Source organism: Apodemus sylvaticus, chromosome X, assembly GCF_947179515.1.
Source record: "Apodemus sylvaticus chromosome X, mApoSyl1.1, whole genome shotgun sequence".
NCBI classification, from domain to species: Eukaryota; Metazoa; Chordata; class Mammalia; order Rodentia; family Muridae; genus Apodemus; species Apodemus sylvaticus.
In genome coordinates, this window is record NC_067495.1 from 135,411,456 (window position 1) to 135,417,175 (window position 5,720).

At 40.4% G+C, this 5,720-nt stretch overlaps 1 non-coding gene across 1 annotated transcript; it reads right to left on the reverse strand.

Annotated features, from left to right (window-relative positions):
• Nucleotides 1-4,278: 4,278 nt before the first annotated feature.
• LOC127675852 (U6 spliceosomal RNA) lies at nucleotides 4,279-4,384 on the reverse strand. The gene has a single exon (XR_007975542.1). It is a non-coding gene; the product is annotated as a U6 spliceosomal RNA (small nuclear RNA).
• Between the last annotated feature and the right edge of the window lie 1,336 nt (nucleotides 4,385-5,720).

A 5,720-nucleotide genomic window follows, 5' to 3' on the forward strand; every position in this document is an offset into this window, starting at 1 on the left:
GGAAGGAGAAGAAAGTAATGACAAGTATGGAGGGAGGGAGGGACCTGAGAGAGAAAGTGGATGCGGGGGAGGGAGTCCTGGGAGAGGGGAACCTGATCAGGTATTGGGTAAGGGAAAAGAGTGAAGCCCCGAGGGTTAGCAGAAAGAATGGGAAAAGGCAGTCTCAGGAGAAAGAGGTTGGGGGAACCCTCCAGACTGCACTGGAGACCTGGGATGTGAGAAACAGGCAGCATACACCAGCTGATATGAGGCTACCAACACACATACAGTAGAGGACTGCTGTTCATTAAGAGATGATGCACCTAACTCCCAAGTGGCTGGAGGCCCCAGGGAGTTTAGAGGTTAAGTGGGATTGGGGACATCCATGTGGAGACAGGGAATGGGGAGGAGGTATAAGAGGTAAAACAGTCAGAGAGTGGATGTGGAGGGGGATAAAATATAGAGTATAAAAATAGATAAAATTTAAATGAAAAAAAAAATCATGATAAAAGGCACAATACCCAGGATTCAGTCCCTCCTGAATTTTTGAATACAGAGATCTAACTACTCCAGGTTTCATTCTGAAATGACTACCTTTTATGAATTGATTTTAGACTTTTAACTATCTTGGCAGGAGGAAGATACTTTAAGGTAGACTCTTATGCCCCAGTCTTGGATATCAGATTAGACAATGGACCCCTGAAATCTTATGGTAGAAGAAGAAAAAGTGTACAGGACCTGAGGCTAGGTAGGGCAGGACCTGGTCTTTCAGAAGGAGACTTCACATGACTCTGATACTGTGCAGAAGAGACTAGAATCACCACTTATGGGTTAGTTGGGTATAAGACCACACTCAGACTAGGATGGGCTAGTTATTCACACCTCTTGTCTTCTACTTATTCATTAGATAATGTCTCACCCTATATCTCTAGCTAGCCTGGAATTCACAGAGATCAACCTATATATGCCTCCCAAGCACTGGAAAAAAGGTGTGTCCAGATTTTTCTTCTTTTAAAGCCTAAATCTCATGTCAGCACCCCAGTGGTGGATTTGTGGGGTCACCAGATGTCTTTCTTTGTTCTTCTTCTCAGTGTGCTCACATTGAATGAAGCTTTTCTGCTCTTTACTGTTATTTGTTCTTTGTTATTTGTACAATTTTTTATTATTTTATTTATTTACATTGCCATCATTGCCCTCCTCAGTCCCCCCCTCCCTCAGTTCCTCATCACATTCCTCCTCCCCCTGGCCTCCAAAAGGGTGCTTCCCCCCAGTAGGCCTCCCCATTCCCTGGGGCTTCAAGTCTTTCAAGGATTAGGGCATATCTTCTCCCACTGAAGCCAGACCAGACAGTCCTCTGCTATAGTTGTGCCAGGGACCTCGAACCCACCCATGTGTGCTGCCTGGTTGGTGGTTCAGTCTCTGGAAGCCCCCAGAATCTGGGTTAGTTGAGACTGCTGGTCTTCCTAAGGAGTCATCCTCCCCTTCAGCTTCTTCAATCCTTCTCCTAGTTCAAACACAGGGGTCCCCAACTTCAGCCCAGTGGTTGGGTGTAAGTATCAGCATCTGTCTTTATCAGCTGCTGTTAGGGCCTCTCAGAGGACTGATATGCTAGGCTGTAAGCACATCATAGCATCAGTAATAGTTTCAGGCCTTGGTGCCATCCCATGAGATAGATCCCAAGTTAGGCCAATCATTGGACTGTCTTTCCTTCAGGCTCTTCTCCCTTTTTGTCCCTACAGTTTTTAGACAGGAACAGTTCTGGGTCAGAAATTTTTACTGTGGGTTAGTAACTTGTCCCTCCTCTTCAGGCCCTATCTATCTACTAGAGGTGGGCTCTTTGAGTCCCCTCTCACAAATGTTGGGCATTTTGGCTAAGGTAATCCCTATTGCGTCCTTAGAGTCTCTCTGGTACATTCTAGAGCCCCCACTCCGAATGCTGCCTATCCATTCATTCTCTTGACCCTCTGGGCTGCTCTACTGTCCCCCTCCATACCTGATCCTGTTCCCATTTCCCCCCCTCTCACCTCCCACCCAGATCTCTCCCTCCTTATGCCTCCTGTGATTATTTCCTTCCCCCTTCTAAGTGGAATTGAAATGTGTTACTTGGGCCTTTCTATTTGTTATACTTCTTATGGTCTATGGGTTGTGTCCTAGGTATTCTGTACTTTTTGCCTAATATCCACTAATTAGTGAGTTATCAGGATGATATTTTCTAGTTCTATCCATTTGCCTGCAAAATTAATGATGTCCTCATTCTTAATAGCTGAATAGTATTCCATTGTATAAATGAACCACATTTTCTGTATCAGTTCTTCAATTGAGTGACATCTGGATTATTTCCAGCTTCTGGCTATTACAAATAACGGTGCTATGAACATGGTAGAGCACAAGTCCTTGAAATATGGTGGGACATGTATTGGGCATATACTCCAGTGGTATAGCTGGGTCTTCAGATATATTTATTTCCAATTTTCTGAGGAACCACCACATTGATTTTCAGAGTGGTTGTACCAGTCTGCAATCCCACCAGCAATGGAGGAGTGTTCTTCTTTCTCCAAATCCTATCCAGCATGTGCTGTCACTTGAGTTTTTGATCTTAGCCATTCTGATTGGTGTGAGGAGAAATCTAAGAGTTGTTTTGTTTTGCATTTCTCTGATAACTAAGGTCTTTGAACATGTCCTTAAGGGTTTCTCACCATTTGAGATTCCTGTGTTGTAAATTGTCTGTTTAGTTCTGTACCTCATTTTTAAATTGGATTATTTGAGTTTTTTGAGGTTAATTTCTTGAGTTCTTTATATATTTTGGATATTAGCCTTCTATCTAATGAAGGGTCAATGAAGATTTTTTCTCAGTCTTTAGGTTGTCAATTTGTTCTAGTGATGATGTCCTTTGCCTTACAGAAGCTTTTCAGCTTCATGAGGTCCCATTTATTGATTGTTGATCTTAGAGCCTGAGCCATTATGGTGTTCTGTTCAGGAATTTTCCCTCGTGCCAATGAATTTGAGGTTCTTTCTCACTTTCTTTCTCAAAATATTTTATAGTATCTGTGGCTATTGTGCTTGGTGTTGTTTCCCTAATTTCTTTCTCAGCCTGTTTATTAAAGGTGTAAAGGAATGTTACTGATTGGTTTGAGTTAATTTTATATTCAGCCACTTTGCTGAAGTTGTTTATCAGCTGTAGGAGTTTTCTGGGGGGGGGGGGGGGTTGCTTAGGCATACTATCATATCATTTCCAAACAGTGATACTTTGACTTCTTCCTTTCCAATTTGTATTCCCTTGATCTCCTTCTGTTGTCTAGTTGTTCTGGCTAGGACTTTGAGTACTATATCAAATAGATATGGAAGAGTGGGCATCCTTGTCTTGTCCTTTATTTTAGTGGGATTGTTTCAAGTTTCTCACCATTTAATTTGATGTTGGCTGTTGGTTTGCTATATATTGGTTTTTATTATGTTTAAGTATGTGCCATAAATTTCTAATCTCTCCAATACTTTTACCATGAAGGGGTGTTGTATTTTGTCAAAGGCTTTTTTGGCATTTAATGAGATGATCATGTGGCTTTTTTTCCCTTGAGTATGTTTATATAGTGTATTACACTGACAGATTTTTTTTATATTGAACCATCCCTGCATCCCTGGGATGAAGCCTACTTGATCTTGGTGGATGATTGTTTTGATGTGTTCATGGATTTGGTGTACAAGCATCTTATTGAGTATTTTTGCATCGATGTTCGTAAGCAAGATTGGTCTGAAGTTCTCTTTCTTTGTTGGGTCTTTGTGTAGTTTAGGCCTCAGAGTAGCTGTGGCTTCCTAGAATGAATTATGTAGTGTTCCTTCTGTTTCATGGAATAGTTTGAGGTGTGTTGGTATTAGATTTTCTTTGAAAATCTGGTAGAATTCTGCACCAAAACCATCTGGCTCTGGGCTTTTTCTGGTTGGGAGGGTTTTGATGACTATTTTTATTTCCTTAGGGGTTATGGGAATGTTTAGATAGTTTACCTGATCTTTGTTTAACTTTGGTATATAGTATCTGTCTAGAAAATCACCTGTTTCATCAAGATTTTCCAGTTGTGCAGAGTATAAGCTTTTGTGGTAGGTTGTGATGATTTTTTAAAAATTTCATCACTTTATGTTATTTCTCCCTTTTCATTTCTGATTTTGTCAACTTGGATACTGTCTCTGTGCCCTTTAATTATTTTGGTTAAAAGTTTATCTATCTTGCTGATTTTTCTCAAAGAATGAGCTCTTGATTTTGTTGATTCTTTGTTATTCTCTTTGTTTCTTTCTGGTTGATCTCAGCTCTAAAATAAGGGATGCTTAACAAATTTGGTTGTCTCCTTGCACAGGGGCCATGCTAATATTCTCTGTATCATTCCAATTTTAGTATATGTGTTGCAGAAGTGAGCACTATTATTTATTATTTAATTAGCTTATTTAAGATAGGCAGCTGCATGGAGCTTGCTACAGTTGCTAAAACCCAAACTATGATCCTAACAATTCCAGTAACAAATAGGTGCTGAGAGGGCCTTAAAGGCAGATGTTGGGGCTCAGAAAAATGATCCCCTAAAGTATAGCAATTTGGCATTCTGAATCCTTTAAATTGAAAGACATTTGTAGATCCTCAGAAGATCTCACTGACCTCATGCTCTCCTGCATTCTCTCTTCATTTTTTTCCTGAAGTTATTAATAGATACTAGTGTTTCTCTTCCTCAAAGCAAACCATAGAAAGAGTAACATTTCTTCCCTCTCCAAATAGCCATGAAATCTAGACATGTAATTTTTATCTACCTTTTTATGGCAGGAGCCATCCATAAAGAAATTGCCTAAGATAGGTGTGGTAATTTCTAATGGTAATTCTATCACTTGGATGCCGAGGTGGCAGGATTGCTGGAAGTTCAAGGCCATAGTGAGTTAGAGGCCAATATGGGTTACAGTATATTCACGAATCCCCTCCCAAAACATAAGTTCTTTAGCATATCTTGTCTGGTCTCCAGTCTTAGATCCTTGCTTCAGAAGGGTCTTGTCTAATAATATCTTGGAGGAAGATAAGCTAACCAGTGAGGCCAAGCAGGCTCTGAAGAGAAAGGTTATACTGAGTTCCCTCATCAGTTCATTGCCATTAGATTTTACTCTTTGTCTTGTCATTTATCTGTGTAGCTACCAGTATATCATCAGACTTAGGTCTGTTGTTTAGACAGTTTCCTGTGACCCTCATTTCTGAAGGCCCCTGTGTCACAAGAAATCTTGATTAGTTGAATGTGTTGTTTTCCTCTTGTCTACCTGCCTTTCATTTATCAGAGTGTTGGCTGTGACCCTTATTATGAGTCCTTGATGAGAAGTATCACAAGATCTTCCCTTCGCACACTATAGACGTGAAGACTAGCTATAAGGAAAAAAACATGTAGCACAGCTAGTATTCTTCACCATAGAGCTTAGACAAGATTTCCTGTAGGGGACTTTACATCTAAGTACTTCTAAGCTTTGTTTATCATTCTTTCTGTCACAATAATTCAGCTCCACCTTTGCAGTAAGAAAGCAGCTTTGGGCCACACAAAGAGACAGACAAGAATGTATTCTAATAAAACTTTATTCACCCAAACAAATGTCTGGCAAGGTTTGTGGCATGGAATATAGCTTATTAAACTTGTTTTGGAGGTTGATGTCTGAGCTAAGACAAGGAGATGATCCTATGATCTCTAGCTAAGCAAATCTGGGTTTCACATGGTATGTAACTCCATACAACT